The sequence below is a fragment of the Tenrec ecaudatus genome, chromosome 3, assembly GCF_050624435.1.
Source record: "Tenrec ecaudatus isolate mTenEca1 chromosome 3, mTenEca1.hap1, whole genome shotgun sequence".
In the NCBI taxonomy this organism is placed as follows: Eukaryota; Metazoa; Chordata; class Mammalia; order Afrosoricida; family Tenrecidae; genus Tenrec; species Tenrec ecaudatus.
This window is the reverse complement of record NC_134532.1, coordinates 38,387,276-38,408,945: the sequence shown is the minus strand read 5'-3', so window position 1 is coordinate 38,408,945 and position 21,670 is coordinate 38,387,276. Positions and strand designations below refer to the sequence as shown.

Sequence of the window (21,670 nt, the reverse complement as noted above, 5' to 3'; positions counted from 1 at the left end):
TTAGACCCACAGGCTACCTCCACAGGGGAAGTTCCATCATCACCCATCTGGGAACCACAGCGTGATTCCTTTCCATCCTCCTTCTAACATGGGGTCTTCCACCCAAGCTCTCCTCATTACTCTGCTCCCAGGTCAGGATCGCCACAGGGATTGAGATGAATGGAGGGTGTGTGTGTGTGTGTGTGTGTGTGTGTGTGTGTGTGTGTGTGTGTAGAGGGAATCTCTGAATCCTATCTCCACAGGTATGTGTGCTCAGGTACAGCTGGTGCAGAGGTGAAGAGACCTGGGGAGTCTTTGAGGATCTCCTGTAAGACATCTGGGTACAGCTTTACTGGAAACTGGATCGGCTGGATTAGGGAGACACCTGGAAAGGCCTTGGAATGGATAGAAATGATTTATCCTAGTGCCTCTGAAACCAGGTACAACCCATCCTTCCAAAGAAAAGTCACCATCTCCACAGACAACTCCATCAGCACCATATCCCTGCAGTGGAGCAGCCTGAAGGACTCAGACACGGCCATGTATTACTGTGAAAGAGACTCAGTGAGAGAAACCCCTTCCTGAGAGGGACAGAAACCCTCAGCTTGATGCAGCTGCACAGCAGGAGTCTCAGAGGCATCTCTCAGTTCAGCACCAGAAGACAAAAAAAGGCTGCTGTCTCTTAGAAAGTGAGAACAAGACCACAGGCCAATGACATGACAGGGAAACATCTCCCACGTGGGGGCACTGATGCCTCTTACTGGATCGGGGTTCTCTGGAGTGGCTCACTATGTGACTTCTGAATAACCGCAGGGCTATAGAGCAGATGAGGTCAAGTTTATTCATGAAATTCTCAGAGTTCAGCCCTTGCTGCCCTTGAGGAATGAGCAGGTGTATTGCTGTAATAGGAAGAAATTCCTAACTTCAAATTTCCTGGCCTTTTTTCTCACCAAGGTCATTCCAATTATTACTAGAACTTCTTCCTGACAAGTAGCTGAGGTAGCTTATTGCCAACTTGGCTGATAAACACATATGGGGTTAATTGAAGGGCGGAGGGATAAATGGTTCAGTGAGCCTCGCCTTTCTAGTTCTTGGGTCTCTTGCCTTGTGATGATCGAACCAGGGTGCAGCTGCCTTAGCAGTTCCCTGCTTCAGCTTGCAAGGCTGACTTCCTGCAAGACATCCCCAAGGAGAAGCCACATGGACCTACCCTGATGCAGCTCTGGGTGCTAGAGCACCCATGTGGAGACCCCTATGAGCGCTGAGTTGCTTACACATTCACTGACGCAGCTTTCCTCCTGTAGTCAGCATATTGTGTCTGTTTTGTGAGATGGAGGAGGACTTCATGGATTGGTTTTTGGACATATGGGTTAATGTTGGTCTTGTGGGCTTGAGCAGTACTGGGTTGGGATGTTTTCTTGATGCACACTTACCCTTTATATAAAACTCTCTTATACATTAATATCTATAGACTTGTTTCTCTAAAGTACCCAAACTAACATAGTAACATAATAAAGTACCCAAACTAACATGGTCATTTTTGCATTCTAATTGGATTCAGTTGCCTGCATTGAACTTGAGTCAATAAACAGCTTTGTAGAAACTTTAAGGTGGAGTGGTGGTGTTTGCAATTAGCAAACTACTAATGGACCCCAGACCTTATTCCAGCCAGTTATACTCATGGGGAAATACTTCATATAGTTTCTGGTTAAAAGTGGTTTCCCCAGGAGGAGACTGGACCCTGCTGAGCCAGGATGGACTTGGTTCAGAAGTGTCTACATCCTTCCTCTCCCTTTTTCTCCTGAAGATACTGGTGCTACCATGAGGTCAGTGTCAGGGAAGGGTATTTTGGATTGATTAGATTCAGGCAGCACCCAGGGAGAGGCCATGGTGTACAGAGACCTCCTACTATAAGTCACTGTAATAGTGACCTTGACCCTTCAAGGAAACAGTTCTCCCTAACCCCGACCTCTGTGAGCACTGAGGACACATCTGTTACTACTGTGCAGGTGGACACAGAGAGGGCAGTGAGTGTGGCCCACCCATAAACTATACTACAGGACAGCTCTGGAACCGGACTGCACGGACCATTCATACCAGCAGGTGGCGCTCAGAAAAAACAAGCCCAGGATTCAGGAGCAGGTACAGAGCTGAATACAGGTGGGGCTTTCTGCAGTGTCCTGAGTTGGTTTTGTTCCCACAGCTCTCAAACTGGTTCAGTGGAAACTCTGTTTTACAATCGTAGGGAGTGTACTAGTGTCTCCTTGATGGTAACAAAGAAACTCTCACTGTCATGTAGTTGATTACAATCCAAAGTGACCCTATCGGACAGGTTTAAACTACCCCTGTAAAAGGTATTTGCATAGAAGTGTTTAGTCTTGGAAAATTCTCTCATGTGATCTGCAATTTTATTTTTTAGTTTCACCTTAGTTATTGAAAGTATAGAAAATATGAGTGATTTATATAAATAAACCTGGAGTTCTCATGAAATCAACAGCATGATAGCCAGTGAAATAGGCTCCATGGGACAGAAATACAAAGAGGGGTGATGATGTTGAAAGCTAAGTATACCAAATAAAATTATTTTAAAAAAGAAAGAAAGAAAGTTAAGTATTGGGCTTCTAACGACAAGGTCACTTGATTTAAACCCAACATCCTCCCCTCAGGGACTGTACTATCAACTCTTAAATTCCAACAAAGGGCAGGAAGACAGTAAAAGCACTACAAGTTGGTGCCCTTTGAAAGGGAAAACTTGCCACAAAAGTAAAATGCAAATATTACCCACAAAATAAGTGATTGAAAAATGGTAAACTTATTCCATGTCAGTGGTGGAAAATTTGTGGGCTGAGGGTTTAGGGGCGTCAGGCAGCCCCACTAGGTCCCTGCTGTCATCAGATTCATTGTATGTTTATTCACTGCACAGGGTGGTGTCTATTAACAATATTTTATCCTTCACTGCCTAAAAATTGAATGACTTTCTAAATTATTAGTATTATGAGGAAGGTAAAACCAATTTATTTGGTTTTATGTTGACATTTACTTAGAGAACTGTTACTCTTTTTCATAAAGTGAACTTTTGCATAAATGCAGTTTCTGAAAGTTACTGCAACTTGATATCACAATTACAAAGTCTTTAAGAATAGAAATATGTTTTGTTGAATATCTTGGGACTAGAATTTAAAATTCAAGGCCATCTCTAAGGGAAGGCTTTTTGGCTGTTAAAAATTCATTTGATTAATGATAATCTTTTCAATTAATAGTTTAAAAAGTATAAAATTAGGAAAGTTTATCAAGACCTTATTCCTATTAAGAAAAAAACATACACAAAAGTGCTTAGATGTTAAAACAAAATACAAAGACAAAATAGTCTATAATAAAATAATGGACTTTATATTTGTGTTTGTTTGCATATCTTTATGAGTATGAGATTTCAGATAAAACCATAAAATAATTATTCATTAATAAAAAATAAGTTCAATAGCATTTGGGCTTTTTGCAATTATAAATGGTATGGAAAGCTAGATATTTTAATAAACTATGTGTAACCTTGAAAAGAATGGGAATTCCAGAACACTTCATTGTGCTCATGAGGAACTTGTACATGGATCAAGTAGGGGTGTGAACAGAACAAGGGTTTAAAATCAGGAAAGGTGTGTGTCAGGGTTGTAACCCCTTTTCATACTTGTCCAAGCTGTATGATGAGCAAATAATCAGAAGAGTTGGCATATATGAGGAAAAATATGGCATCAGGACTGAAGAAAGGCTTATTAACAACCTGTGATATGAAGATAATACATTCTTGCTTGCTGAAAGTGAGGACTTGAACCACTTGCTGATGATGATCAAGGATTGCAGAAGTCATGATGTATTAGCATTCAATGTAAAGAAGACCAAATGATGCGGGCATATTCTAATTCTGTAGTTGTTTATGATAACTGTTTATTTTGAACTGACTTTGGAAAGTCAGCATACTTCATGAAGACTCCAGACACCCACCTCCTCCCAATTCCCCTCACAACAAACTGCCAGGAAGAGCATTCACTCTCTCTCCCAATAGTACAAGTCAAAGCAAAGCAAAAGAAGACTTACATGACTCAGTGTTCATAAGTGGCCTTGATTTTGCCTTGTCTGTTTGAGCCAACTGTAGTAAAGTTCAAAGTATTGGAATTTTCTTTAAAGTTTCAGGATCCTTCTGCATTTAAACTCTGAAAATTGTCTTTCTTTGTGGAACTTTGTGAATCCTTACAATTATTATTGTGCATACTTAGATTGTTTTGTTCCTTCAATAAACCCTTTAATTTTTAACTGAAGCTCTTGTTTGGCTTTGGAAGGAAGAACAGAAAAGTAAATAATATGTAAATTTCTTGACCATCGATGTCTACCAATCACTATCAAGTTCCTAAAAAGGAAGAAAACAAACAATAAATAACAATAAATTGACCATTTTGAGCAAAATGTAGTGAACATCAAGGGATTCAAAAAGTTACCTTCAATAACTAATTTTTGTGACAAGATTATATTTGTTTGAATAGCGAAGGAGAATCTGACTACAGTGTAAGAACAATTATGAACATTCTGTTTGAGGCCATGCCCTAACCTGCTTAACATTATGTAACAATGTAAATTCCACAGCTTGTCCAAAGAACCTTCCCTTAGGATACGAGATGAGGCCACAGGATGTTAGAACACCCCATTTATTGCCTGTAATTATTCTGCATTTTCTTTCCCAGTATCCTGTCTCTCTTGAGCCCTTTCCTCATAGGAAAATATCACATTATACCAAATGACTAGCAAATGTGGGGAAGAAAGTGGATGGTGCCCAGCTATCAAAAGGTATAGTGTCTACATGGAAGAAGCACACGAGCCAGTGCCATCATGAGTTCTCGAAGCGATCAGGTATAAGGCATCAGAACAACAACAAAAAATCTTTCCATAGTGAAAGAAAACAGCTTCCCATCGCTATGGAGCTGGTACTCAAGCTCCGGAAGAATACCCACAAATCAGTTATCCTGCATCTGAGCTCAATCACAATGAGGGCACAGCTGTCCACTCATGTGAGAGAGAATCTGAGAGAGAACTGAGTGCCATCCCAGACACAAATATCACTGCAATCATGGCATTGATCTACGGTGATAACGTGGGGTGTGGAAAGCACAGGGGCGACTATATTTCTGTGGCCTGGGCAATGTGGGAGGCCTGGGAGCAAGCAGCTTCCTGTTAGCATCTAGGGTTTGCATTCCCTCCAAAATATTTCCTCCCAGAATGCCGTCTTCTTAAATGTATATTCCAAAACACCACAGATATTATAATGTTCATCCAATTGCAGATTTTATGCATACAAAAATTGTATGTGTTCATGCACACCTGTTTTATATACAAATGCTAATTTTAATCAATGATAGCTATGGCATATATTCAATGCTTTGTATACCCTGGATGGCTGTATTGGACTGAAAAAACAATGAACGCACAACTCAACTGAAGAGAACTTAACGATGAATTCATAGGCACAGACATCTGTATAATGTAGAAATATGACTCTGAAATTAAGTACCTCAGTGTCCATCTAATGGAACTACAAAAGATGAGCATGCCATATCACAGGCTAGCAGGGCAGGCGTGGGTGGGTAGGAACTAATACATATAAAAACTCACATAAATGAAACAGAAGGCGCACAGTAAATAAACCAATTAAATGAAAAAAAAGAAGACACATTAAAGTGATAAAGACCCGGATTTCCTGCTCATGACAAAAAGAACGAGGACTGGAATCTCCCAGATCAGAAACCAGAGAAGAGACACCATTCCACAGGTTTTATGGACATGTTTTATGAACAGCTTCATATACACAGTTTAAAAATATCACTGAATAGGGGAAATTCCTTGAAAGGCGAAAAAGAATCTAATAATGTCCCCACACAAGAAACACATAATAGAGCTGCTCACTGTCATCATGCGTATCCAGCGGTTGAGGGGCACAAGAGGGGATGCATTGTGACCTCTCAGATGGCAAAGTCTGTTGTGTCTGCCACATACAGCTTTTAACTTAAAAGTTACTTTCTTTAAAAATTAATAATGTGTAACAATTAAAGCAATACTTTGTACAGAGCCTGTTTAAGAGCTCTGTTTTCCTGTGAGAATGCTTGTGTTTCTCTGAGTCTGAGGGAGAACAGTTTCTCTACTCATCCGCTTGTAAATATCAGGGAAGATGCAAATGCAGCTCTCTGCCTGCTGGGAAACCAGCCACAGCCCCTGATGTGGGAGATCGCAGAGGACAGTCCAGTCTCCGGGTCTTGCTGTTACCATTTCATGCCAGGAGCTAGTCCAGAGGACACACAATAAATTTTGCAGCAACTTTGGCTTTCATTTTGGCGATTTTACGTGGTAATTGTCGTGTGCCCTGCTGTGTGTGCGTGTGTGTAATGGTCAGTGATTTAGTTCGTATGTGTGCCATCTAATCACGGTGCCTAGTTGTTCAGTGTGAGGTGCAGCTGATGAAGTTTGGGGTGATGTGAGAAAGCCGGGGATGTGTGGGTGTCTCTGAAACTGTCCTGTGCAGCATCTGGATTCAACTTCAATAGCCATGACATGGATTGGGTCCGCCAGGCTCAAGAAAAGGGCCTGCAGTGTGCCTCAGGTATTAATACAGATGGTGGTATATACTACACTGACTCCGTGAAGGGCTGATTCACCATCTCCAGAGACAACTCCAAGAATGCAACCTATCTTCAAATGGACAGCCTGAAAGCTGATGACATAGTCATGTAATACTGTGCAAGAGACACAGTGAGAGGAAGTCAGTGAGAGCCGAGGAACAAACCATCCTGCAGGGAGGAGACTGCTCTCCAGTAGGTGGTCAGACCCAGGAGCAGGTGCAGCTGGAGCTTCAAGGCTGGTTTCCTGTGTTGCTCTGTGGAGTCTTCTAAATCTCAGTTTCTCTAGGGAATCTTGCTCTAACTAAAAAATAATAACTTTGTGTATACTCCTGATATCTGTGAATTCAATAATCATATTGTAACAGGAGACTATAGTCTGTCCTACAACAACAAGCAGTCTGTCCCTTAAGGACAGGAAATGACTCTGTCAGGGGTCCCTGCATCAGAGTTCTCATGATGCTCAGCTAAATACTTTCCAGTCAGACTCAGGAGAAATCTGGGCCGGGGTAAAGGTAACTATTAAGTGTTACATTCTTGGTTGAAAATTTAACAGTATTTTCTTCCATCACTTTGGGAGGTTTCCTGACAATCATTTATTCAAAATATAGAAACTTCATACGTACACAAAATAGAATAGTATACATGTGTAAAACATACTAGAGAGACTACAAAGCACATTATGACATAGGCATGAGTGAAACTAGACAGTCACACACATGCACACACACAATAATAACACTGAAGCAAAAAGAAAACAGAAAACACCTGCAGTGGAGGCTTCACTCAAATTTGGACACTTCATCAGCTAGCAGGAATTGGGAAATAGGAAATAGCTTCTGACATTCAGCAGCGTCCCAGGGTTACTTCAATTTCATAGAGTCTCCTGTGATGGTGTTCTCAAAGGAACCAAACTACTCTGTTGAACTTAAATCTGAAAGTCCTCAGTATGGGAGGCACAGGTGATTGTTATTCCAAAGTCATGGGCTTCAGAGTATGATCGAATTATTTCAAGTGGTAAAACCAAGATCAGAGGAGGGAATGGTATTACAGGTTCAATTCAGAGCTATCATTGTTGGAAGTTCTCTCTGTTCTGGATGCCAAAGACTTCTGGCCTCTAGTGATGTGCTGTTGTTTTCCTTTCTCTCTTGGCATTGGTCTGACAAGGGGAAAACAACAATGCACCCTCAGGTGGATTCCAGGGTTCTTATATTTGATGACTGTAAGTTTTGTCTGGAGCTTTGCTAAAGCGAGAGGTGATTAACAGATCTTCTGACTTCATCATTCTTAGGGAAACATTGTGAATCTAAGTCTGAGGTGTGGCCTTAAAAACATCCATCTTTCTCTCTCAGGGGCAATACGGGCCCTGGAGAAATTCCTGCTCTCCTTCCATGATAGACCTTCTTCTGTTTTAACCTCATCCTTTCCCCCTCCGTTGCTGTAGATTACCACATGAGACCATAACTTGCCGTTTGGAGCCTTTAGCTTGTACATCTTGGTATTTGTATCTTACGGATGAGAGGGGCTATATTCTGGATAAATAAGTCATAAGGTATTCTCTGTTTCTATTGGTCTCTGTGTGACTTAACCACTACAGTTAACTGGGATAATAAGAAATCATATTTTCCCACATATTCAGTTGCCAGCTACTTCCTCCAGGACACTCATATCTGCCCTCAGCTATTTTTATAGTAAATTACACACACAATGGCACATTATTCTGCTGATGAAAACCAGACTAGTCCAGCGCCTTAACTCTAGGAGGAAGGACACACCCCATAGGATGCCCAGGTCTCACCATTCACTGGAAAGGTATGATTATACATAAGTCACAGTGGAATTTTTGCTGGCCTGAGATTCTCATGTTGCAATATTAAAGAAGGAAAAGAAAATGTGTTGAACCAGAGAGTGAAACCATGTGTGATGATTTTCCTGATCAGGATGTCTTTGTTTGCATGCCTTCAATACACTTTGTGGGTTCTGGGAGACTTGAGGCAGACTAGGGCACCTCTGAGGTTCTCCTGTCCAACCAGTGGACCCATCCCCAGCAGTGATGGCATCAGCCAATTCCATGAAGGGCCTAAAGTGAGTAATAGTTATTCCATATCCTACCTACACACTGTGAATACCAGATTGAAAGTCTCCAGAGATAAAGCCAAGAACATTCTGCATCTTCAAATGGACAGCCTCAGCACTGAAAACACAACCTTCTATTTCAATAATGGAGACACAGAAAAGGCTATCTGTAAGAGTCTGTACACAAACAACCCTTTAGGGAGGTATTGCATCGGGGATTGCTCAGGACTCTCAGCCACAGGTCTCATTCCTGGCAGACAGTGTGGAGCTGAGTTCAGAGCTGGCTTCCTGTCAGTGTCTGGGTTCCTCTCCATCTTACAATTTCCCTTGGAGCTTCTCTCAATGGGAGGGTTTGTATCAACCGCTGAATTATAATCTTTTCACTGTACGGGGAGAAAACAGGCTCCCATTTCCAAAGTGAAGAAGGACACATATGGAGTCAGACACACACAGAGGGGACAAGGCAAAGATGAGGGATTCCTCATCCATGATGCAAATCTGTGCCCAGTAAGGGTCTGGGAGGAGAGGGTGGCTGGGATTTCCATAAAGTTAGCTCAGTCCAGCATGAACCAGCAAGCACACCACAGTGTCCTCAAGCCATAGTTGTGCATCGGAGCTGTCCTGTGTATCTCAAAAGCCGGCTTCTCTTAATCCCCTTGACATCCTCAGACACTGGCTGGAAATTAGGACAACAGGTGATGGGTTTCAGAGGACACATTTGAGGTCCTGGAGCACTGTGCTACCTTGTGTAGGGTAAGGAGAGGTACTTCTCTTGAGCAAACCTCTTGTCCACTGTTTGCCTTGTGTTTTGATTGCCAATTGTCCCCATCCCTCACAAAGATTTTAAAATGCACACGTGTCAGAATGTATAGGTGCATATTAATTTAAATAGTTGTATTCAATTATTTAATTTGAATCCAAATGTAATTAATTAATTAATACAATTTAAATTTCACTTTATTTCTATTTCAGCTTACAGGAGACACCTGTGCACCATGCTGGGAGGAAGCTGAGTTGAAAGGAGACACCAAGGTGCTGGAACAAGTGCTTGACCCTCAGCCTTAGATGCATTCCAGGCTTCCAGGCAGGGGCAGCTTGCCAGATCTATGAAAGTACCTTCTTGGAAGAAGGGTCACCATCCATCCATGAAGATTTTCAAACAGGCACGACATGGGTTCTGGGATGAAACCTTCTCCCTGCTATACCCAGGTCTTAACATAAAAAAACCCAAAAAAACAGCTAGCTGTAATTTTAAGCTACAAAGTTTTATACTGTAAAGATTTATTGTACTGCAAAGTTTTACTGTACAACAGTCCACACCTGGAGAAAATGCATTTTTATTTTCCTTGGTGCCATACATGCTATCATTTCCACTTTTCAGAATGTTGGGATTAGTTAGTGGCCAGAACATGTGAATCTAGAGATCAACGTGTTGCTTCTTCAGAGTGCAGTGAGAATTTGTGAGCTCAGTCAGCATATGGGTAGCATAGTTAATGTGAAAGTTATGTGCACAGGGATAATGTCAACAGATTTCCACTTAAGAAGGGCCATTCTAACCCCTGTCATGGGATTAGTTTAGACAATCATGGCATTAACATTCAGAGATGGAGGTGACCTGGACTAGTGTGCAGCTACATCACAGTGTGATCCTTGAATTGTCCTGCCAACCACCAGCAACAAGATATTATGAGGTGAGTGTGTGCTGGAATGACCACGTTCACGTAATGCCATACCAGTCTGTATGTGGAAACTGAACGACTCCAGAGATCTTCAACTGAAAATAGCATCATATCATTTGCTTGAAATCATGAATTCTAGTGAACTCATTAGTATGGTTTTGCAGCATTTCCTTTATTTCCTCAGCAAATTCTGGCTCAGTAAAGCCCTGGTGACCACCACCTTGTGTTTGGATTTCCACATTGGTAAAATAAATACTAATTTAGAGATATACAGACAGTTTAATCATTCAGTTAATGAGTGGTGTCAACTGTAAGACTGGAGAAAATGCTTGTCATGGTGGATATAAATGAGAAAGAAATCTTAACGGGAATTGAACATTAAAAATGCATTTTTAAAGACAGTGTTGGCAGAGGCGTTGCCCCGCGGAGGGCCGGCGCGCTGCCTTCCCAACCGGCTGGTGGTGACGGCGGCCATGCGTGCGAGGGAACCGTTGCTTCTCCGAGTCGCTCTGTCCCTGTGGTCGGCATGGCCAGTGGAAATCAAAGAGAACTTGCCCGCCAGAAAAACATGAAGAAAACCCAGGAGATTAGCAAGGGAAAAAGAAAAGAGGATAGCTTGACTGCTTCTCAGAGGAAGCAGAGGGATTCTGAGATCATGCAACAAAAGCAGAAGGCAGCTAACGAGAAGAAGTCTATGCAGACGAGAGGAAAATGATGACTGGCTGGTTTGGAATCCCTGGTGCTCCTGCCAACGAGTATATCATATGCTGAGATCAAGATTTTGTAGCATGAACCATCACTACATATGTTATAACTGATCCTTATAAAACGGTCTATTTTAAACTTTACCTTTCAACCTGATTTAGTGTGATGTTTTAGAACCATTCTTCCAAAAATAAAACACTAACCATGCATGTAAAATAAAATAAATAAAGACAGTGTTACTGATTTCATGGTCAATAATATGCAAATGATTCCAAAATCAGACAATTTGTGAGTTTGGGTAATAAATCCAAGGTTGTGATCCCTGCAGTTATCAAGGGGTCATACCTAAAGCACAAATAGAGAGGTAAATTTTGGTTGTAAATGCTCAAATTTCACGTGAGCCAGAGTCCCCTGGGTAAAGAAGGGTTAAAATGGTCTGTAATCCTTCCTAGATTTTAAGGACCTGAATGGACCACATTGAATCCAGAGTACCTTTGTGTCTCTAACCAGTGTATTTTGGTTCAGTATCTGAAACACTGTTTTTGGATCATATTCTTACTCTGTCCTGTTTATTAAACAACTCTTTCCCACTCCCTGCTCTGCTGTATCTATACACGTGAAATCATGACACCTGACTGGTTTGCACTCTTCTGAACATTCTCTGCCAAACAAAGGGGTCTCTCTTCAGAATCGTGCATTTCTTAGAGGCCACAGAGTTAAAACCTTGTCTTGGCTTGGGACCAACTTTTCTAGTTGGCAACTTCTTACCTGAAACACGATGGCACTTGAATCAATTAACTTACACTGAGGTTTTCCTTAGCCATCAGGCACTGGGATGCAGTGATGGTGTTGCTCATAAGAGCAGTGGGGTTTGTGAATCATGGCGAAGATGGGAAAGACCTGGCTGATGAACATTAGTAGGAGGCCAATGCCTACTGCAGACACCCTGCCAGAGGCCTCAGGGCATCTGTGCCTTAATAAAATACTGGGACAGAAGGGAAGGACAGCCTCTGGCCCTAGCTTACTGCTGCCTGACCTTAGGGATATGGTCTGTTGAACACCCACCACCATGTGAGCCATTTCCCCCAGCATTCATGAGTTTCTGTTGGACATTGCAACAATTCACAGAGCCCAGAAACATGAGGAAATATACTCAAGGGAGGATGGGGTGGAAAAGGGCACTGAATGGCATCATGGAAGAGGTGGATATTTGAGGCATCATCAATCCCCAACTCCTTGGGACCAGCCTCATATTAATTCTTCTAAAACATATATCTACCACATATGAAAATGACCAAGGACTTTGAGGAGGTTGATTAAGTGGCATCAGTGTATAAAAAAAGCAATGTGTTTGGAGAGTGTGAGGTAATGGAGACACTGTGGGGTGAACCTAATGGTTTCAAGGAACTCTATACTGTCCTGTCTCTGATGCACAGGATATACGGGACCTTCAGTCAGGGCAGGGCAATGAAGGGCTGGAGGGAAAGAATACTGAGCTCAGAAATGCTGGACTGTCCTTTGACCATTCACAGGTAACTCTTAGGAAAAGTGCTTTCTCATTGCAGACTAACACACAGATGAGTTCAAAATAAGAATTAGCCTACAATGGCCTTAGAAGAAACAAAAGAAACACTGTTTATAAGCACAGGCCTCCTTCCTATGCAAGTCATTCTTCAGGCACTAGGTTAAAATCCCGGTCTTGAGCATTGAAGACTATCAGTTCTCTTCTGACAGGGCTGTGGGTCCCTTGGGAAAGCACAGCTGTGGTCTAAAGATGCTACTGATATGTGTTCTCCTGTGCCTGGTGGCAGTTCCCCAAGGTGAGGATCTCAGATATCAGTGTGGAATCTGGGGATGGTTGTGACTGTGGGTGACTGACAGAGACCAATTATCTTTATTTACAGCCGTCCTGTCCCAGGTGCAGCTTCAGGAATCAGGCCCAGGATTGATGAAGCCCTCTCAGAAACTGTCCCTCATCTGCACTGTCTCTGGTTTCTCCATCACAAGCAGTAGTTACAGCTGGAACTGGATCCGCCAGACCTCCGGGAGGGGGCTGCAGTGGATAGGCAGGATAAGGTATGATGGTCATACAACTTATAACCCGTCCTTCCAAAGTCGACTCTCCATCACCAGAGACACATCGAAGAATCAGTTCTTCCTGCAGCTGAGCTCCTTGACTGCTGAGGACACGGCCATGTATTACTGTGCAAGGAGCACAGTGAGGGGAAGTCAGTGTGAGCCCAGACACAAACCTCCCCTGCAGGGAAGTCATTGGGCACCAGGGGGCGCGCAGGACCCACAGAGAACAGCCAGTCAACCCTAGATAGGCACGGATGAATGACAGAATGTCCTGTTGGGATTAAGGTTTCCTCTGTTAGCTCTCAGCATCCCAAGGTACAATTTGGCCTTTTTTTTTTTTTCCTGTCTAAATTTTTTCCTTCTCAATGCAGGCTTGAAAAGAACAACCAACATTCTATGTTTGAAGTAGCATGTACAAATCACCATGACCCTTTACTATCTTCTTTATTACATATTTTTTCTTTCTTGACCAACAGAGCACCATGAACATTCTCATCCTACTTGTCACTGGAAAACTGTGGACACTGAAAGAAAAATAGGCATGTCCATGTCCATACTCATGGATGTAGTCCGTGGTTTTAAATATCCTGAGCTCAGGCGGTGCATTGATCTCACAGTGCAGGGTCAGGTCCTCTGAGCTGCCTCCCTGCATCGCTCCTTGACTCTGAGGAGTGAGTGACTGATGAGCTCTGTGTCAGAAAATAACTGCTGTGATTTCTCGTGCTGACGTTGTGCCATGCCCGTAATCATGCGGCCCGTTTTCTCCTTTTATAAAGAAATAAGTGTTCTGGGCATAGGGAGAGCCCTGACTTGTGAGACAAGGTCAAATGGAATGGCCTGGAGTGACTGGAGGACTTCTTTCTGAGATCATTCATTGAAGGAAACACTCATTGGAAAGACAACTTTGATCCCTCGAAAATGGCACGTGTGTTACAATAGCAGGACATTTCAAATGAGTGTCTCAGAATGCTGGTTAGAAGTGGAGATGACGACACTTCTCACCTGGTTTGAGCATGTCATCAGGAAGACAAGTCCCTATGGAAGAAGTTCCCGTTGCACTGGAGTGCCAGCAACAAGAGGAGCACCCTCAATCAGGTGAGTAGTCAGTGGTGCTAAAACGGTCTCACACATGGGAGAAGTGTGAGGATGGTGCAGGGCCTGGGGATTATTGTTATTGTTCTGTTTTATACAGAGTCGCTATGAGTAAGCACTGACTCAACAGCACCTACCAACATCTCTAATGCAGTGAGGGGCAGAAATCGGAAAGTCTTTTTGGTGAGTAGATGTAATTGCCTTAGTTAACAATATACTATCTTACAACATATTATTTTTATTTTATTAAGAAGTGTCAAAATGATTTAAAATTCAAAAAAATGATTTAAAATTCAATAAATCTGCCATTTCTAATTATTATAAAACCTATAGGGACAACGCAAAGCCAAGGACAAGTGTAAGAAATAAATCAAAAAGACTATGATTAAATAAGGAGCCATAGTGACACAGTGGATTTCAGGTTGGGTTGATAACTGCAGGTGCAGCAGGTAGTAAAGCCCACAGGGTCCGTTGTGCTCTACCCTGCAGGACTGTGATGCCGTAGAATCGACTCAATGGCAGTAAGATGGGGGTTTGGCATAAACAACGGTAAATCATCAATGATTCCCTTATTGAATCCAATAAAAATTCCTATGCAACAACGAAAAAACAAATTATTTGCATTGGAGGATGTACACCTAAAACCCTTATGATTCTGAGATACTATTGTATTCTCAAATGAAATAAGTAAAGAGTGGACACAGTTAGTACTATGCTGTGATCACTGAATCCAAAGGTTATAAGAATATTGTTTTTCTAAAGATTAGGGTGAAAGTATATCCAAATTCTTTAACTTTTAGTTTTAGTTATAACTTTTAGTTACAATTCAATCCATTATCAATCAATTAGGTAACAGAAATTTTCAGAAACCGCCAGAATTATCTTAAAATATATTTGTGATCATTGTAGATGAAAAATAAACAATAAATATAGTTAATGTATATTCTTGATCATATTCTGAAGTACAATGCTGTGTTGTGGCCTTCCAACAACTGTAAATGCAGTGAGTAACATATTAGATATGATGTGTCTTTTTTGCCTTCACTTCTCAATTGTCTGTTTAATTGTGCTGTTTTGTTTTGGGTTTTTTGGCATTCATTTCAAACAGTGTGTGATGGTATCTTATTGCTTAACCTTACATCTAATGACAAGCAATGCTGAAGTTCTTATCCCGTGCTTCCCCCCATATGTCTGACTGTTCTGGTGATACGTCTTGTCTGTTTTTGTTTGTTTGCTTTTTAGCAATGTTCCTTATTGGTTATATATGTTGTTTATATATTTTCCGAGAATGTTTCTTAAGAAAGTCAGATTACATGTGTTTTTGTATTCCTTTCAGGATCAGGCTTTGAAATCAAGTCCTGTTCCAATATTTTATGTCTTCCTAATTATAGATTCCCTTCTTTATCCAAGTTTTGGTTGCCACCTTCAGGGTTGATGCTTCTCTCTGTGTGCCTGAGATAATAGATCACAGGAAAAACTAAGAAGAGCTTCCACCCCATGGGACATAAGCTCTAGAACAGATTGAGTAAGAGATTGAGGGTAATACTGGGGGATTTAATGGGTGGGCATCTGGAGGATCCTTGAGGAAAAGCAGGGGATGGCAGGGTTCATACTCCATGCCGCTGTCTCTCAACATCAATGAGGATTCACCTATGGAAGTGGACAGAGACATCCTTCCTGAGCAGACAGCCCCCAGCACTCCTCTCAGACACCACACCCAGGACTCTGCCCAGCAGGACAGTGAGGGTTTGCATCTCTGGGCTCCAGCTGCTTCATAGAAATCAGAGAGCTGCCACTAGCCTTTTAGCAGGCCACTTCCTAGTGTGCGTCTGATGGAACAGAGTGTTTTGGAGACTGCAGTTGGATTTCATCCATTCCTGACTCCAGAAACTAAATAAAAGCAAATCACACTTTAAAATAAAAGCTACATAGTTATCAATAACAAGAAAATGTGTAAGACTATATACAACCTGGCAGGGGAGATACCATGATCATGAAGGTGGTTTTCCCAAGCCGAGGCTCACCCATTGCACTCCGGGTGTGCTGACCCCTGCGATTTCCCCAAATGTGGGAAACTCGACTGCATAATTTGTGGTAGTGGGGGACTGCGTTTGCGCTATCCCCTAAAAAAAACAAAAAAAAGACTATATACAAATAAAATCATAACAACTCATGTGATATGATTAAAGCTTACCTTAGTGATTTTAAGTGAGACAAGAACAGCTTTTAGCAATAATTCACACCAGCTTTCAATATATTAAAGAAATAACTGATAATATATCTGAGGAAAGAGAGAGAAAATAAAATTGTCACACCTCGTGGTATATGATTAAAGTTTACCTTAGTGATTTTCATGACACCTGAGCTGCTTTTAGCATAAATACAAGTCAAGTTTCCAAATATTAAAGAAATACATAATCTATCTGATGAACAAGCAATAAAGCCCTCACTATCCTGATGGGACATCATTGTGTTTACAGAAGAAAGAAAGGAAAAAATAGAAATACCATTGTCCCTTTCTAACATCACCAGATCTAAAGGAAATACATAATAACATTATTCTAAATCTTAGGAAGAATGGAAGATACATGTTTAAAGGCAAGATACATTTGTGAGATCTACAGAGGAAATAAACCTCTGGTGATTTCCCTCTGTCCATTAATAGAGGACTGGGACTCACCTGGTTACTAATCAGATTTCACTGGAGAGATGATTATAGTAAATCAAAATGATACACCTGACTTGAATGGTTAAAACTTTTTCAGTTAACTCCCTGCTCATGCATGTTAGGCCTGATCTTGTTTTCATCTCTCTCTCTCTCTCTCTCTCTCTCTCTCTCTCTCTCTCTCTCTCTCTCTCTCTCTCTGTTTCATATTGGGTATACTCTACTCAGATGTATTTTGTCATTGGCGGTAACCCTACTGAATTTATTATATATATATATATATATATATATATATATATATATATATATATATATATATATATATATTCTGTTTTTCTCAGAATATGTAACCCGGATTTATGCACCTATAGAGACAGCAAGTAGAATAGGGTTGCTGAAGGATACAGTGGTGTGGGGCAGTGGGGATAGACAGAGTGAAAGGGAGTTTATATCTGAGAGATTAGGAAGGAAGAAAATATTTTGAAACTGATTGTGGTACCACATGCACTTTATGTCTTGATGTGATTGAACTATGCAATGATATAATATCTGCATTAGCACCCCCAAAATGGTTTGTGAAAAAAAAATATAAGGCAAGACTACATGTTTCAAAAAATGAAATGCATAAAAATTATACGATATAAATATTTAAAACTCCAAACAAAATTAAAAGTATTATTGAGGTAAATGAAATATAACAGAAATAAATGGAGGAGCATGTCATGGTATTTGTGAAACTCAGTGATTCTAAATCCAGCCATTTCTAAAACTGAATGACAAATCCAATGGGATATCATTCAACACCTATGTAAGGATAAATTTACTAGAAAAAAAACAGAGATAGATTGATAGATAGATAGATAAAGAGAATCTTTCATGCAGTTGTAGAAGTGGGCACATCATTCTGATTCTAAGTCCTTGAGTCTCAGTTAGTCTTCTCCTGACTTATGTAGCTTCGGGGGCTGATAAACCTACAATAGGCTGGAGCATACCTCGATGGTAGTTTCAAAGGCAGGTGAATAAAAATTAGCAAGTCTTACGTGTTATTGAAGAGGTATATTACTCCAAGGTCAGATCACATGTCAGATGGGAGGCCCCTGCGGACTCTCAGAATTGGCAGGGGCTAGTTCAAGCCTTTGGTCAAAATCAAAGAACTAGAGATTGAAGAGCCCAGGTGCAGAGGCCAGGTCCAAAGCCAGAAAGGATGTAGGCCACACAAACACGGAATCTTTTTTTTCCAGTTGCTTCAGAGCTGTGTCCTGAGTAAGGGAGTTACACTCCACCCTAATCATACAACTGCTTGGCTACTCACAGCAGACCCCATTGTGGAATTGACTAAATTGTGTTCACTTCACTTGATAAGGAATTACTAGGTGCTAACTACCAAACCACTAAGAACACTACCCCAGCCAAGTTGACACAAAACCTAACTATAACAGTCCGCAAAGGATACTTTGGAAATCATCAAACTGATAATACCATTTATTTAAGACCAGAGTGCATTAAAACACAAAAACAAAACTAAACAGCTGGTGCATATTCCTGACCAGATTTTAGAAAACACCTCTCTGAGCTTATGTCCTTTATACAACTATCAAAACACTAAACAACATAAGGCATTATCAGATTGCCTTTTATTGTTTGCTTGATTAATTCATTTCAAAACTATATTATCTCACTGTTATACTTTACAATTCTCTAATGGCAAAGACATTTAACATGTTAACATATCTTCATCAATATGTCTATAATTTTTGGTGTCTGGTTTGAGAGTTTGGTTTTCTGATGCTTGTGTGTGAGGAAGTGATAGCTTGTTTTTCTTTTTAATTATTTCTTTTTAATTTGTACATTCAGATAAATGTGCAACAATATTATCTTATGATTGATCTGTTGTCAGTTGTCCCCAAGGACACTTTTTTGTTTGCGTTTTCTTTGTGGCTTTCATTGATCACTATTGCAGTCTTAGAAGGAGGAAGTAATATTTTCTGTATACAGATGAGTACTTTCCATTGACTGAAAACATTCTTAGTAGCCATGGTGATGCAATGGCTTAAGTGTTCAGCTGCTAATGGCAAGATTGTTGGTTCAAACCCACCAGCCACTTTTCAGGAGAGAGATGAGGCTGCCTGCTTCCACACGTATTTACAGTCTCTAAAGCACTGTGGGGTAGTTCTACTCTGTCTTACTGGGTCACTATGAGTTAGAATTGACTTGATGGCATTAGTGAGTTTCAGGGTGAATGTTCTTAGACCTTTTACCTACATGACATGCCACCTTTTCCTCTTGATAAACCTGAGGACTCTCATCAGCTCTGTGATTGAGAGAATTTCTTTAAAATAAAAATAAAATCTTATACTATGTGCCAAATGTACTCTCTCTCCCCTCACACAGGATTGAACTTTACCCAGGTGTGCCCCTGCCCTACGACAGTCACACACGGTTCCCATGAGGGAGTGACAGGTATTTACCTCAAAGGAAATGTCTCCAACTCGAAGCAGTACTCAGACTTAAATTAATACCATATTGAACATTCTGTATTAAAACTGAACACATTACTAGTAGTTATATTTTACTAGTATTTTTCTATTTATTGGATTTAGTTTTTTCTTTACTTCTTGCCTTGAATTAGTATTTTAGAAATATTATTTGCATTAGTTGAATTTTTAAATTCTTCTTGCATGAACTCTTACATAGCTATCCTATAATTTATAACATGAATTATTTTGCAATCTTATTTTACATTTAGACAATAATGTATTCCTTCTATTGAGCATAAGTATATTTTAATAACATATTTCCAATTCTTCTTTCCCTATCTTCTGTCCTGTTTTAAACAAAACCACTTGAATATAATAGATAAGTATATAAATTTGTTATCATTTTAAATATTTGTTATCTTTAAAGACAATTAAAATAATAAGTAATGTTAAATTTTTCTTAACTTAATTTCTTATCCCCGAAGAAATTCTTTCAGCATTAGTGTCACACACAGATTATTGCAAAATTGATTATTGTGAATTCAATTGTGCAAAATATGATAAGATGTCACTTTACCTCCCTCTTGACCCAACCTGAATTTTCTCTAGGGTAAAATATATTTCATTTTTTCCATGAGAGTAATTCCTTCTCTGGAATATATTTTTAAATTGTTGGTAGGCTTTTATTTCTTACGTTTTATTTTTATCTTTATATTATTATCATTTTCTAGAAGAAGCAGATACGTAGAGACAATAACTGATGAAATGGTTTATCAAGGACAGGGGGTGGGGAATGTGCTGTTATTGGTGAGCCAAAAATGGATGAGGGAGGGGATAGGGAGCACTAGAAGTGAATTTGATGGCGTAAATATAACTATTTTTAAAAGTGATTTAACTATGAAAGTGTATGATATGTGAATTTTACATCATATAAAAAAGAAAGCAATCCAATTTGACCAATGGTTATCACGGGTGAAGGACAAAGAGTTTTTGCTGAGGAGGCACTGAGTTTATATTAATAGTGGTGGAATCGTTTCGCAAAGGATATCAATAATGATTGCATAACAGAATAATCAATGGCACTGAATTATATTTGCAGAAGGTTTTGAATTGGAGGATATTTTGTGCATGTTTGCCACAATTTCAAAAATTACATTAATAATGAGTACAAGAAAGAAGAAATGTTTTAAAATGGATTGAGGTAATGGCTATACAACTCTGTATATGATTAAACTATTGAATTACATGATATGTGAAAGAGGAGTAGATTCACACTGTTGTCTGTGGTTGGACAGTGAACCAGCAAGAAGGAATATACAGAAGCAGAAACGAGCAGTTACACCAGGCTGTCAGGGGTTGAGTGGCCAACAGATAGCAGGTAGGTTATGGAAGTGGAAGATGTGGGGTTTGGGTTGAAGGTCATTTGAGACTTTTTACATCCCATGGGTTTCTTTGTCACCAGAGGTGTGCTTTGTCTTCTCCAGAGCAGCACTTTTTCACTGCCTCAATGTGAATGGGACAGAACTGAGCGGCACTCCATACTGTTGTACAGAGGGTCACTTCGAGACAGAACCCAACTCGATGGCACCTATCAACAAGAAACCAAAAGAGACCTACACAAATGGAAGACTACACCATGCTCATGATAGGAAGGCTCATTATGTAATTATCAATATTACCCAAAGCAATTTTTAAATATCATTCAATACTGATCCAAATAATACCTTCATCCAATAACCTAATGATAAAACTAATTAGTAACTTCATATGAAGGGAGAAGAAACCCAGGATAAGCAAGAAAGCTCAAAAGAAAAACAAAGTAAGGCCTTCACACTACCCAATCTCACAATCTATTACACAGCCACATTAGGCAAAACAGCAAGGGACTAGTAAAATCATAGGTACATTGACCAATGAAAAAGCATAGACAACTCACAAATAAATTCAGTCACAACTGATATTCAAGAAAGTGCCAAAAAATTAAATGAGAATAACCATTCTCTTCACTAAATGGTGATGGCAAAATTGGATCTTAATCTGCAGAAGAATTACACAGGACCCGTATGACTGACCATGTACAAAACTGAACTCAAGATGGATCAAAGACCTAACTCCATATACCAACCCATAAAGATCACCAATGGGAAAACAGTTACATACTTAAGGGCTCAAATGCAGGACATACAGTGTTTCAAACCTAGCAGAGGAAGTGCACACAAGAGAAGCAACATAACCGACTAATCCTATGTATAATAAGACCCATAT

At 40.3% G+C, this 21,670-nt stretch overlaps 1 non-coding gene and 1 pseudogene across 1 annotated transcript; both read left to right on the top strand.

Annotated features, from left to right (window-relative positions):
* The first annotated feature begins 10,894 nt into the window (after window positions 1-10,894).
* Window positions 10,895-11,161, top strand: LOC142443359 (small EDRK-rich factor 1 pseudogene; annotated as a pseudogene).
* A 5,065-nt stretch (window positions 11,162-16,226) lies between these two features.
* Window positions 16,227-16,389, top strand: LOC142443776 (U1 spliceosomal RNA). Its single transcript, XR_012783528.1, has one exon. It is a non-coding gene; the product is annotated as a U1 spliceosomal RNA (small nuclear RNA).
* Window positions 16,390-21,670: the final 5,281 nt, after the last annotated feature.